General features: G+C 49.3%; 1 protein-coding gene across 4 annotated transcripts in view; it reads left to right on the top strand.

Annotated features, from left to right (window-relative positions):
* Positions 1-13,996, top strand: part of WNT5B (Wnt family member 5B) — a 67,382-nt gene that overhangs the window by 15,551 nt on the left and 37,835 nt on the right. The gene's annotated exons all lie outside the window — the stretch shown is intronic.

The raw sequence follows: 13,996 nt of genomic DNA, 5'->3' as shown, positions 1-13,996 counted from the left end.
GATGCTAATCCTGCCCAGGTCTGACTGTACAGTACTTAATGTAAAACACGTGATAATTCCCTCTGTAGTTTCAGTAGAAATCTCTCATTTCCTAAACAAGCGTGCTGTGTTCCTGTGTCCTGCCAAGCTGCTGCCCTGCCCGAGCAGCCTGCCTGCTCTGCTGGGTGGTTTGGAGCCCTTTGATGGCAGGCGCTATTTAATTATCAGTGGTGTTATGTTCCCAGAGCTCGCTACATGAAAGCGAAGCACCGGCAGCCTGTAATTAATCTGAGCTAATGTGCCACTGTTTACACTCCAGCTCGGAAACCAGACAGATGTAAGAAGACACCCAGCCTTCATCTGGGATCCTCCCAGGTTATTTCTGAGCTATCTTGGGAGAGCTGCGCTGTGTCTGCCCTCCCCGCAAGTCCCTCAGAAATGAGTGCCTTTAACTTTTCTCGGGAATGAGTGAGACACTTTGTTTCCTAGCAGGGAGCAGGGTTAATGCCTTTTTGCTGCCTTACCACAGCCGAGGCCGGCTGGCATGGGCTGGAAGCACAGAACTGCTCCGGTAGTTGTGAATTCTGCAGTGTGACAGGGTGAAACAAGCCCTGCTTCCTCCCTTTTTCCCTGGCTTTGGCTGAGGAGGAGCCTGCTGGCATTGGGGATATGTGGGATCTTCTTGGTGGAAAGGCAAGCAATTCTCTGGATCTTAAAAATAAAATATCATGAGTTCATTTCTGATCACCCTGCTACAAATATGTAACAGAACAAGGTGATGAAAATGCCTGCAGGTGTGGAAAGACTGAAAAAGACTGTGCATCCTTCATTAGGATGAAGAGTAATAAAAAGCAACATGACAGAAGTATATAAACGTAGAAGTACAGAGAAGTAAACCAGGCATTCCTGTGTGTACTTTTATGTAATGCAAGGTTTCCAATGAAATCAAAATTAAACATCTGACACGCGTGAGGCTTATTTTTTTGTTACAGCACATAAATAATTGAGACTGAGAACATAGTAGAATGCAGAAAGGATTAGATATATGGATAAAAATCTTGCACACAGTTTATTAATGTTATTCTAGCTCATTTAGAAGGTGTGTGGGGCTTCCTTCTCCTGGACAGTCTTCCAGCTGTAGCCATTTACAAGCTCTTCCTGGCCCTATAAACCTGCAATGCCTTCCTGGGAGACACCTGACAGTGGACACTGGCTTAGAGGAGTCACTGCCTAAGCCTTGCATCCCAGAACATCTCTCATTGAATGGTTACTGGGATCAGAGGTGGCCACAACTTCCTAACCACCTGAAGGCTGAAGTGTAGGATATGAGGCTGCTGGTTTTATCCTCATGGACTGTAGATTGAAGGTGACAGTTGCCCATCTTGTCTCGCCTGTCTCAGTTGCTCTTTGCCAGTCATCTGCTCCAGCGTTGTGGTGGACAGGTGACCTCTGCAGGTTGGAGCTGCAGGAGGAAATCTTACATCCTCAGAGCCTTTGCAGGTCCATCCTCCTGGGGAACGGTGCATTTTAGGTGTTCTCATAGGCATAATTTTCAGCAGAGTGTTTCATTCAGATTCAGTGAGTTGTAAACAGCTCAGTCATGTAGGGAAGGCTGAGCTCAATTTGACTTTTCTTGGTGGTGTGAGTCTCTTTGGGCTCTGATTGTTTTCAGTGGACACTGGTTTATCCACTGTGGTGCCCTCACACAGTGCACTGGCACGTTGTGTGCCAGGGCATGCTGAGGTGCCTGGGACAGGCTCCCTGCTCCCACACCCCAGCATCTTGCTGGGTGATCACAGGTAGCCTGCCAGCATCTCTGGCCTGGAGGGGATCAAGAGTTGTAATATCCAGCAGATGGTGCTCAAAAGCAGATATCCCAAACAGTTGGGTACTGCTGTACCTCTGCATTCCAGCTCTTGGGCAGCAGAGTCCCAGCTCTTGGTGGCTCTGGCAGAGAGGGCCGGGAGGAGCAGACCTGGAGGGGGCTCAGTGGTGCTGAAGACCTGGCACCCATGCAGGAGCACTGTGGGATGGGGCAGTGTCATTTTGGACTGGTTTTTTTTTCTGATCCCATGGATGCACAGAGTATCCTCCTCCTCAAGCATGGTCTGCTGTGCAGTTTTGTCCAGAGAGAATCCCATTTGCAAGCTCTAAGGCTGCTCAAAATTGCAAGCCACTTGCATGGGTGGTGGAATTGCTTCAGAAGTGGCTCCCTCTTTGACCCTCAGTGCTGGTGTTCCCATGGCTGTGTCTGTGCCTGTAGTGTCCAGGTCTGCTGTGAGTCCCTGTCACCTGTGTTGAGCTGAGCCCTTTGCCATGTAGGTGAGTGCAGATCCTTTGGGTGCTCTGCTCCAGCCTGTGAGTTTGGAACTGAGCTCATGCCTAAACTGAACTGAAACTCTCCGAATGCATCTTGGTCAAAGCTTCCAGGTTTGATCACATTTTTTTACTTGCCCAAACTGTAAGATACGGTGCTTGTAATTTGCTCCCATTGTGCTGAGAAGAGTCACAAACCTTTGGGGAACCTTTCAGTGAACCCTCAGCAAGCTTGTGCCAAATCTCAGATCCAGGGTTTTCCCCTCAGTGTTTTTCAGACTGTGTGTTGTAAATGTCAGATGGCTCCAGAATGGAGTCCCCAGCACAAACGCAGAATGTGATCAGAGCCCTGGGATTAGGGAAGGAGAGGACAAATTTTTCTTTAGGTAATTATAGGCAGCAGAGTTGCCTATGGAAAAAACCTCCTGTTAATGCTCAGCACCTTTGGAGAATTTCCTGTAGAGTAGGCATCACTGCACTCCCTCACATCAAAGGGGGAAACACCTGTCTGGTCCTTAATCCAAGGCTCTCTTGGATTAAAGAAAGGCCATAGGTCTTGATTATATCAAACCCAGAAACTTCATTTCTTTCTTTACAAATCTTCCTTATTTTCCCTGATGCCTTTTCTACTGAAAAAAGTCCCAGAATGTTTAATCAGCATACCTAATTAATAATACTGTCTCACATAATTCACTGTTATGGTGCTCTCTTACTATGGGCTTTCCACCAGTGTCTTTCAATGCATTTTACAGAAAAGATTCTGCTCATGATCTCCCCTTTGCACATGGGGTAAGCAAGGGAGAGGAAAAGGTGGGAGAGACCTGCTTAGGTCATGCACCCAACCAAAGGTGGGGTTAGAATAAAATTCCAGGTTCTTAGTTTTGGGCAGTGCTGGATGCTGTTCCTCCAAGCCTCAGATGGCATTTAGGGCTGGGTGAAACACAGCAGCCATTGAAGCAATCCAGGACAGAGCAGAAATGTAATTACACACACAGGGAGCAGTCACGTAGCCAAATGCCACTGTTTGTGCCAAGCTTGGCGTTGGCTTCAGCAGCCACCAGTGTGGTCAGGTACCCATTTATTTCCTCTGAGAGACAACAGGTCAGCTCCCTCAGAGTGGTGCTGGGGCAGCATTGACTCAGAGGAAGGAGCTGACTGCCTGAGTCACCCCTGTGGCTTCCTGGAGCACCCTGGTGTCCCTGGAAAACCCTGAAAACCCAGGGCTGCCATCCTGCTGAGGTCAGGTGAAAGCATGACCTGAAGTGGTCTGCCTGCAGTTAATCTAAAAGAGATACTGAAAAAAACACATCTCACTCTAAGGGCTAGAAGGGTGATGGGGTTTTGTTTCAGGGTGGGTTTTTTTGGTTTGATTTTTTTTTTTTTTGTGAGCTTTTATGCTTTTATCTTGAACTCTAGATTTTCCCCTTCCTTCCCCCCTCAAAAACAAAAATAAAAAGAGACCTTCTTTAACTAATTTGGTAATAATAGTAGTTTCAAAAGTACTTGTTTAGCTAGTGCTGACTATATGCTTACACAGCTACCTCTGGCCTGGGAAAGATGGAAACCACAACGGCTAAGTATAGAGGCCTCTAAAATATCTTCATGTATGCAGTGCCTGAGTACACAAACAGAACTGGTCTCTCTGCTGTCTAGAGGAGCAATATTTTCCATAGGATTTGTATTGAGAGAGGTTTTCTCCCTGCATATTTGTTAAAATAAAGATCCTCCAGAAATGCATCCATGTGCTGAATGTATTCCATGGCCACCTTCAGCCTGATATAAGAAATATAATCTGCTCCTGAAGTAAAGTAAGCACTTTTTCATTCTGTGCTGCAGCAGACTCTTGATTTGGGATGGGGTTTTTTAATTATATTTCTTTGTTGTATTGGGTGGGTATTTTTCTTTTACTTTTAAAGAAAGTGGGGAGCTATTGCCAGGATTTCAGCTTTAGCTTTTGAGAACAGCTCATGCAGAATGGTGAGGTGCTCCCATCCTTGAAGTGTGTAGGATCTGTGGACTGAGTGACCAGAGCTGTGTTAGGTGCATCTGTGTGCAGAGTGACACTTGCTGCTGGGATGAATTCCTCTCTGCAGCCTCTTTTCTGGACTCTGAATCTGTGTCCCTCTTGGAGCCTGACCCCAGCTTCTCTTTGTGCCTCCTTTTAAGCCTTTGACTTAAGCTGCCTGCAGTTTTCGGGTGCTTGTGGGCAAAGCAGTTTTTCTGTTCCTGCGTTGTGAGTGTGATACCTCAAGAATGTCTTGCCAGTTCCCAGCTGTTGACTGGGTTTGCACTGACACCACATATTCCTGGTAAATGACAGATTTCTCTGGGCTGGGCTGGCTCCTTGCTCTGCACGTCGCTGTGTATGACAGTGACATTGTTCTGGTGCAAGCCAGGAGCTGGGAGGAGTGGCACACTGGGTGCATGCCCAATTTCTGTGCTCCAGGGAGCAGCACCTGGTGCATGAGACGTGGAAATGTTGCATAGGTGGTCCTCAGGCACTTGGAGATTCTTCTGTTGTGGTTATCTGTCCTGAATTTGGATCCTCTGCTGGCACACCAGCAGCCCTGGAAGCTCCCCAGCTTTTATAATAAGAATAACTTGTCCTTCATTTCTTTAAATGTTTGTAACAATTTGCAGCTGAACATATAGACAGTGCTTTCAACACCAAGCCTCTGACAGAGCACAGCTCCAGAGCAGTAACTGCAGACGTGTTTTGAAACCCTTCTGTCTGCAGGGCTTGTTCTTTAGGGAAGTGGCAGGGATGGGACAGAAATGAACATGTGACAAGTTGTATCTTCATTATAATATGTACCTTAACAATATTATAATATAGAAACATGAGAAATCTTTGTAACATCCCAGTGAGGTAAAATCTCTTTACATTATCACAATTCTTGTTTCAACTCCTGAGGGACACCAACACTCGTGAGGATAGTAATAGTTTCCTGACATGTTTATCATACATCTAGAAACCCACCTGTACAATGTAGCTTGGTAACTGGGCTCTTCACAAGGCTGACTGAAGCATCTGAGCTGCATCTGCAGGGAAAGGAGTGTGAGGACTCAGGGAAAGGAGTATTATTCCAGGATGGAAGAGGCTGTTTGAAACAGAAAACTCCTCAACTTTTTTTTCTGCTGCCAGTTGTGAAGAGCATTAAAAACACAGCTTAATCTGGGGGGAAAAAATAAAATATTTGAGGTGGATAGGGAGAAAAAATATTAGAAGTAAACTAGAAGTGGTTGAGTAAGGTGGCTGCAGGCTGTATACAGGTAGGATAAACTCTTTTCAGAAATGATCCAAGTATGTGGAATCCTGCCCCTGTGCAGAATTTGGATGCTGATCTCTGGAAGTCTGTGGTGTTTCAGTGATAATGATTTTCAAGGTTATCTGTGGAGAGCAGATTTGTATAAGCAGAAGGACTTATGGCTCCAACAGCAAGGCTCACCAGTGATGCTCGAGAACAGCAGGCTGGAGGAAGATCTGCTTCCCTGGAGGTAGCAAAGGATGGCTCTAAATGTGGCACTGTGCATGGTGCTCCATTTATCTGGGTGAGAAGTTGGGGCTGGAGCTGTTCTTACACTTGTAGTGCCACTGGTGAATCACACAGGTCACATCCTGTGCTACTCCTTACTGGTGACTCTGCATTCCTTACCTTGGGATGCTGGATTTCACAAGCTTTCCTGGAGAGCAGACTCAGAGTATCTCAAAGCATATCAGCCTTTCTGGGTAATTTTGAGCAGCATTGGCCATTTGTTTTTTTATCTTACTGTCTTTAAATCCTGCAAAAACAGTGTCCATATGGATAATGACATAGAGAGGGGTAAAAAAACCAATCCAAAGAAAAAACCAAAACAAAGCCAAATGACATTTAGGCAGCACTCAAAATTGCAAAATCAAAATCCACTGCTTAGGCACCACCTAGCTCCTGGAGGCATCATAATTCCACAAATACCTCATTTGACTTTTTCTCTGTGCTTGTCTAGGGTTTTTTAATTATTTCTGGTTTAACACCACTCGGGTGCTGAGTTTTTTACTTAAAGGCCTGCCCCAAAGTGCTTGAGTCTGACCAGCATCCAGAAGGGAAGCATCCTGCCCCTCAGCCTGCCCAGGTGCTTTTAGAGCACACCCAGGCACAATAAGATCAAAAAGCCCCAGTGGCAGCTGCCACTTAGTTTGGAACCATGTAGCAATTTGATGGAAGAGGAGCTGATTTTGGGCCAGGTGTGAGTGCAGGCACTCCTGGGAGCTCTGAGCAAGGCACAGAGCCCCTTGGACAGGAGGGCCAGCAGTGCCTCTCTGTGGAAACCCAGGGCACTGGATATTTCTCTGTCTGCTCTGGGGTGCCCTGACCCCCAGGGCAGCACTGACTGACCCTCATTCATGGAGAAAGTTTCCTGGACTTCAAGATAGACTGGAATCCACAAAAGTGTGAAATAGATTGTAGAGAGTAGTGTAGGTGATCATTTGGTGAGAAATTGAGGTTTTGGGATTTTTAGTGTGTTGTGGATGGAAGCAAGATGGAGAGCACAGGGTGTCATCCTGAGTTTCCTCTTCATTCTTTTTCTTCCTCCTTCTTCATGGGTTTGGGTAGCATTCTGTAATTGGGCAGAAAAGTCCACATTGGGGGCTCTTTGGGATCAGTTATTGGGTTAAAAGGGAAAATAATCTAGGTGTCAGTTCTTAATTGGATAATTTAGTCTTAAAAGACCTTGTATCAAGAGATTGTTGGCCATTTTGTGCCTTGCTGCTGAACTCACAGCAGTGAGACTGTTTCACTGATAAGGAATAATGAACACCTGAGTCCAAACATGAATTGCTGTCTCAAGTGCCTTCAATCCAGACCCAGAGAAACCTACAACTGGTACCTCCACACCTCTCCTCTGGCCTGCCTGTGCTCAGTGTGCTGACATGAGTGGCTCTGTGCCTGGCATTGAGTTGTTTTGGATCCTCAGTGGAGCAGGACTGTTCTCAGAGGCCACTAAAGCACCGAGGTCCCCAATGCCAGGACCCACCCTTGGAGCAGAGCCCTCACAAGCTGGGTGTTACAGTGTGCACATCTTCCCTGCCAAGGCTTTTTTGGAGCCTGCTGCAAGGAACTTGTGTAAGACCTCCTACATAATGGCTTTGCAGAGCCAAAGCCCAGCCTGTCCAATGGACCTCATCCCTCCTGGCTCCTTGGTTTCTCACTGAGGCTCACGGGGCTGGAATAGTTTGCTTTTTCTCAAGCTTTTCTTTAAAAAAAAAAATCTGAGAGTGTTGCTTCTGTGGAAAAGCACTTCTGTTCATTGCATGGGGACTCGTCTAACCTGGAGTCTGGGATCTGTCCTGTGAGACAGAGAGGAGGCAAGCTGCCCAGCCAAGCCCTGGTTTTGCTGGATCCAGCTGCGGTGGTTTAGGTTTCTGGCTGAGTCCATCTGAAAGCAGCACAGAGCAGAGCACAAAGAGAGGGAGGGTCGTAAGTGCTGCCATTCTCTCCTGATAATCCCTTAAAAAATAATTGCAGGCCTAAACCTCTGGCCTCCAGCAAATTTTCCACTCGATTAGAGGCTTTTGTGAAGCCGGGGAAAGGGACACGCAGGCTTGCACATTGTGCCGCTGCCCGAAACTTCCAGCTGGGATTTTTTCCATCAAAAGGGGATTTTAGTAAAACCATTATAAGGGGCTTAGTCACAGAAAAGCAGTTGAGCTGAGACAGGGGTAGATTAGCTTTAACATGCTTGTTTTTGGCACTAGGGACAGGGTGGAAGTTACACCCGGCCGCTCACATGCAGCCTCCCCTGTCCCGCTGAGTCCCTGGCAGGTGTGGGTGGGAGACGATGTTTCCCCTTGTTCCCCCGATGTCCCCGTGGCATTTGAGCCCAGGGGAGGTGAGGGAAAGGCAGTGCAGCCCTGGTGCAGTGGGGTCTGGGTGTGGGGGCAGAAATTGCTGTTGCTCAGTTGGCCTTCAGTGTGGTCTGGGCAGGTCTGTGCTAAAGGACAGGTGACTCTGGGGAAGGGACACCATGGGCAGCCTTAGGGACCCTGCGGTGCCCTTGATCCACATGGGTGGTCCCTCCTCAGGGACGGTCCTGGTGGAGATGTCCAGGGAGCAGCCACGGAGCAGTACTTGTGATTGTGCTGGGACATTCCCTGCAGGGCTGTCAGATCTGCTTTTGTTGGGGCAGACTGGCCACTGCCTGCAGTAAAAGCTGTGACAGCTGAAGAGTTTGCACAGAAATAGAGAGATGGCTTCTTGGAGGGGCTCCTGCTGCTGAGAGCTTTTGCACAGCCCACACTTGCACACCAGCGCTTCCAGGCTGCTCAGTGAGTCTGCTGTGGAAGGTAGGAAGATGTTCTTTGTCCTGACCCTCCCTCTCCAGGACTACCTTAGGCTGGAAAACTCATTTCCATTTCTGCTGCTCCAAGAGGCAGAAACCAGCAGGACTGGAGATGGAAGGGGTGGACGCCAGGCACTGTTTAGTGACACATGGATCTGGGACATCACCTTAGTCAAGTTGTTTCCACTTCTCTTCCCCCATTAGTGCTGATTTTCCCTTTTTGATGTCTGTGTATGTAATGAGTCTGCAGAAGCTAATTATTGAAATTCTGTAAATTATAAGGTGTAGTTGCTTCTGAAAAAGACACCTTCACTGTACCTGTAGCAGCAGTGTGAGAGCTGGATTAAAAAAAAAAACTGTTTAAATTTATGTGCCAGAAAGGATACACACATATAGCTCCAAATACCTTAATCACTACAGAGGTGTCCAGTGGAGTGACTGTGCCAACACAGCAAAACCCTGCACAACAAAACCAGGATAAAATAATCTAAGTATTACTTTAAGTTTGGTCTGGCTCTATTACCACTCTCACATTTGCATGTTTAAAAATAAAAATTTGTTGTCAAGCTATCGATGTCCAGAGATGTAGTTTTATGGCAGAAGTGCTAAGTTTAGTATAGAGAGTTTCTAGGAGGCAGCTCTTTAGGCTGGGGTGTGGAGTTCTTTCATGATGGGGAGCATTGATGCACATTCCAACATAAGGAGATGAACCTGTGGGAGCGAGTCCAGAGGAGAGCCATGGAAGTGATCAGAGGGCTGGAGCATTTCTGTGGAGACAGCCTGAGAGAGCTGGGGTTCTTCAGCCAGGAGAAGGGCAAGCTCTGGGGAGGCCTTGAAGCACTTTCCAGTGCCCAGATGGGCTGCAAGAGAGCTGGAAAGGGAGTTCTGACCAGGACATGGAGTGATGGGACAAGGGAGCATGGCTTTAAACTGAAAGAGGTTGGGTTTGGATTGCTGAGCAGGAAGCAAGTCTTTATTGTGAGGGTGGTGAGGCCCTGGAATGGGTTACCTGGAGAAGCTGTGGATGCTTTATCCCTGGAGGTGTTCAAGGCCAGGCTGGACTGAGCTTTAAGCAACTGCTTCATAGCAGAAGGTGTTCCAGCCCATGGCGGGGGGATTGGAACTGAATGATCATTAAGATCCCTTCCAACCCAAACCATTCACTGGTTCTATGACTGACTCCCAGTTCAGCCATGCCAGGTGTGCCTTTCCAGCTTGGTTTATGGTGCAGGACCAAATGCTGATAATTGTGACGATGACGAGAAGTTCCCCGTCTCTTTGCACCGCCTGTGGTGCTGCTTCGCGTCCAGGGCTGAACGGGGAGCCCTTCAGTCCGTCCGATCTCTCGCCGTCCCCGTTCGGTGCCACGGTGACCGGAGCGGGCTCGGAGCGGAGCCGCTCGTCGGCGGCCGTGAGCGCCCGCGGCACTCGGCGGGCAATGCTGCCGCCTGGGGGATCGCCGTGGCAATGGCATCGGGATGAGGATGCGCCACCCAGCCCGTGCGACTGCCAGCACCCCGGGCAGCAGCGTGCTCTCCATCTGTTTTTCTGGTTGTCCTGGGCGTTAGGTAGGCGAGCGACCCGAGGGTCTCGTTATCGCCGTCACCTCGGGTCAGTTAGCATAGCGTGCCTTGGCCGGGCGGATGGAGATGTGCCAGAGCCAAGTGAGGTACTGCATCCCTGGCAGCTCCAGGAGCCCGGGGGAGCACAGGGAACCGGCTCACCTGTGGTATGAATGCCTCACAAGGCTTCTAGCCAGCGTGTGGCAGGAGGGTTTATGGCACTGAACGATGCACCTGGCCCACGCTCAGGCTGGGGAGCCAGGAGTGCCACTGCAGCTGTCACCAAGGGAGATAGTGGCAGGGATTTCTTGGCATTTCAGCTCACTGAACACAGAAAGAGGCTGCAGAGCTGGGATTTGTGTGCCCGTGATGCTGTGTGCCAACTGCCAAGCCCCTTAAGATATCCAAGGGTAGTAAAGCTGGGACGTTTGAGGGGAGAAAGAGGCAAAGATAATGGCAGGGATTTCTTGGTATTTCAGCTCACTAAACAAGGAGAGAGGCTGCAGAGCTGTGATGCTCTGTGCCCCTGTGATGTTATGTGCCAACTGTCAAACCCCTAAAGACATCCAAGGTTGTAAAGCTGGGATGTTTGGGGAGAGAAAAACAGAGGAGAGGGAGGAACAGGACCAAGCTCAGATAAAATTTGTTAGGGATTTTTTATTTTTTTTCCCAGAGCTGGGAGGGGAAATTGCTTCATCATGAAATCATTAGACTGTGCCCAGAGAAACAAGACTCGGAGGAAGGAAAATAACTAGGAGGAGGTTCCCATTTCTAGATCTGGGTTAGTTTCTGTAGCAGAATAGGAGTTTGGTTTATGTCTCAGTAACCTTCTCATGTGGAAACACTTGCTCAGGGCATGTGTCCAGTCACTGGTACTAAACTTTTGACACCTTGTCTAAGAAACACTACAGATTTTAGGATTTTTTTAAAGGAAAATCCCATTTCCATTCATCTTGCAAGGACAGATCAGATTCAGATCTTTCAAAATCTCCATCATGCGATTTCAGTTTGGGCTGTCATTGAGCTAGTGCATATGGTAAATGTAATTAAGTAAGGGGGAGAAGCACTAGCATCCCTGCCAAATGTGGCTGGAGGCTTAAGTTCTGGCACAGGAGCCTGATGAACCCTCTCCAGCTCTTTCTTTCGTGCAGCTTGGGGCTGGGGAATTGAGCAGGACGGCCTGGCTGGCTGGCCATGGTGGGGAGTGTCGGTGCAGCCCAGCCAGCAGCGCTGGCGCGGGGCCTCTCTGGTGTCCTGAGGGGTCCAGCCTGCACCACCCAGTCCAATTTATCCATTTCTGTTTTCCCGCCACAGAAGGCACTGTTAAAGAGCTGCTGGCTGAGAGAGTGGCATTTTAAGGTAGAGGAGGGAGAGAGAGAGAGAACAAAAAAGAGTTCACTTTGCCAGGAGCATCCCACACGCGTACATAGCGAGGCTGCCAGATCCAGGGACATCTCCCCTTGAGCTGTTAATGGTAGCCTGTGCTGACTTCTGGCTTTGGTTCCAAAATCCGTGAGCCCCTTGGCCACCCAGGTCTCATTTTAACCCTTCGCTGACCCCCAAAGGGCAGGTTCAGCGGTGAGCTCTGTGCTGTGTAGCAGGCAGATCACCTCTGGCCATAGCAGAGGCCCCAGGTGGTTTGGCTGACAGCTGCCCCGTGACCCCGTTATTTATTAGCGCCAAACAAAGGCCCCCAGAGCCACCGTGACAAACCGATTCAGCCCAACCCGCAGCGTGCAGGGGAAGGTATCCAATGTGTAAATCTGTCATGCATGGACCTCCCATGTGCTAGTCCAAGGGCAGTAGGACCCAGGTGGAGCCTGCCTTTGCTCCCAGCTCCCAGGGAGCGGAGCCATCCATGGGTCTGGTGAGGGGAGCAGCTGCTGCAGCAGACCAGGGACCCCACGCACACGCAGGACTGCGCTGCAGCTTGGAGCTGGCATGCCCAGCTGCTGCCTCCTCTCCTGCTCAGTCACTTCATCCCTCCTCCACATCATTGCTCTGCTCTTTCTGCCATCACCTCCTTAGCGTGGCCCCTCCGCTCCTCAGAGCTGTCCACAAAGCAGGTCCCTGGGCCGCCCTCCTGCCCTGCCTTGTGCCCTGCTGCCCCAGCACTTCTGCTGGCACCAAAGCCACTGCTGGGGCACTGTGGGCTCACAGACAGGAGACTTCCAGCTCATTTCCAAGTAATGGAGTGTTTTTTATGGTTTTCTACCCCGGTTTCCAACTGAGTCATGTTCAAAAATTCAAGAGTGGTTGGTTATGCTGAGAAGTTATGTGGTAATTGGTCTATGGTTGTTGGCCTGTGTCTGGGTCCGAGGAGGTGCTGTCACAGTGGAGCATGAGAGGAAGGTATGAAGAGCACTTGCTCCCTCTACGGGAACAGTCCAGGGAGTCTAAGAACTGGGGTTCAGGGAGGCTTTGGTTTTGGCAACTTCCTTTGGCTTGTGTTCCTCTTAAAAGGGGATGTTGGGCCATGTGGGCAATGCTTTTGGTTTGGTTTTTTTTTTTTTTTGGTAAGTTGAGAGAAGTAGTTTAGGGGAATTTTTAGGGAAAAAAAAATATCCTGTCCTGGTTCTGATTACGGAGCTTGCGAGCACACACATTGTATTGAAACATAGATGTCCAACTGTTATCCATGTGAACATGGGGCTCAGTAAGGAGATGCCATTTTCACCCAAACCCAGCAGAAGCAAGCCTACTTTATGAGAGGTTTATCATTCCCCATCCTTGGCTGGGACTGCTGCTTGACCCCTGGAGCAATTACGTTTTCAGCTGTTCTGGGAACCTGATCTGGAATTCCTGTTGTTTATAACACTCATACATACATGCTCTTTTTCCATCAAGAAGTTACTGTAAACTCGGAAAGAGAGACCCCAACACCTCCCTCCAAGTAGGGGAAGATGGATATAGTGTCAAGCTCAATTAGATCCAATTGTGGTGGCTTTCCTTAAAGCGAACAATGCAGCTTTTGTCAATGGACTCCCAGCAGAAAGCTTGGAAGTCTTGGAAAGGAGGGACTAGAACAACACATGCCCCAAAGCCCAGACCCTGAGATAGTCCAGGTCCTTAGGATGTGGAGGAGATGGTGTTTCTTTTTAAGAGGGCCGGAGTCAGGCACTGCTTTCCCTTTGAAATGCAGCACGGCATTAAGAGCTGAGTTGGGCAGAGCTGGCAGTGAGTGTGCCCAGTCCAGCCTCAGCCAGAACGGCTGTGCAGGCAGGGGCTGGGCAGGCAGGCAGGTGCGGGCACCGAGGGCACCTCCCGTGGCAGGGCATCCCACCTGGAGCAGCACCCAGCCAGGCTGCTGGAGCGGGGAACAAAGTGGCCTGCTCAGCGCTGCAAGTGCTTAAAATGCAAATGTACAGGAACTTCAGACCATCCCCCTCCCTCCTCCTCGGCGCGGAGGAAAGCAGCTTAAATACAGCCAGGCCTGGAGAGGAATGTTAAAAAGAGGGGAAGAATCGCCCTCCTCCTTTCCATAGGGACTCGGTCCCGGCCAGATTGAGTATGCATGACTGAGCAAGCAAGCAAGGACAGCTCCTCTTTTAACTTTCCTGAACAATGGCTCTGCCTTCTTCCACCATTTCGCATTCCCCCTCCTTGGAGGCAGGAAGGGGGCAGCGGGCGAGCGAGCCCCGCCGCCGGGCTGGGGAGACGGACGGGCTTTGTGGCTGCCCTATAAACACCGCTCACCCTGCAACAATACAACACCCCGCGCCGGGGAGGCCAGCGAGAGACCGCCGCGGGTTAAAAGTCATAACGTCGAGGAGAAAGATTATGGTAGAGGACAAAGGACACCTTAGATTATTCAAACT

The sequence above is a fragment of the Zonotrichia albicollis genome, chromosome 4 (genome assembly GCF_047830755.1).
Source record: "Zonotrichia albicollis isolate bZonAlb1 chromosome 4, bZonAlb1.hap1, whole genome shotgun sequence".
Taxonomy (NCBI): domain Eukaryota; kingdom Metazoa; phylum Chordata; class Aves; order Passeriformes; family Passerellidae; genus Zonotrichia; species Zonotrichia albicollis.
This window is presented reverse-complemented; position numbering and strand designations above follow the sequence as displayed.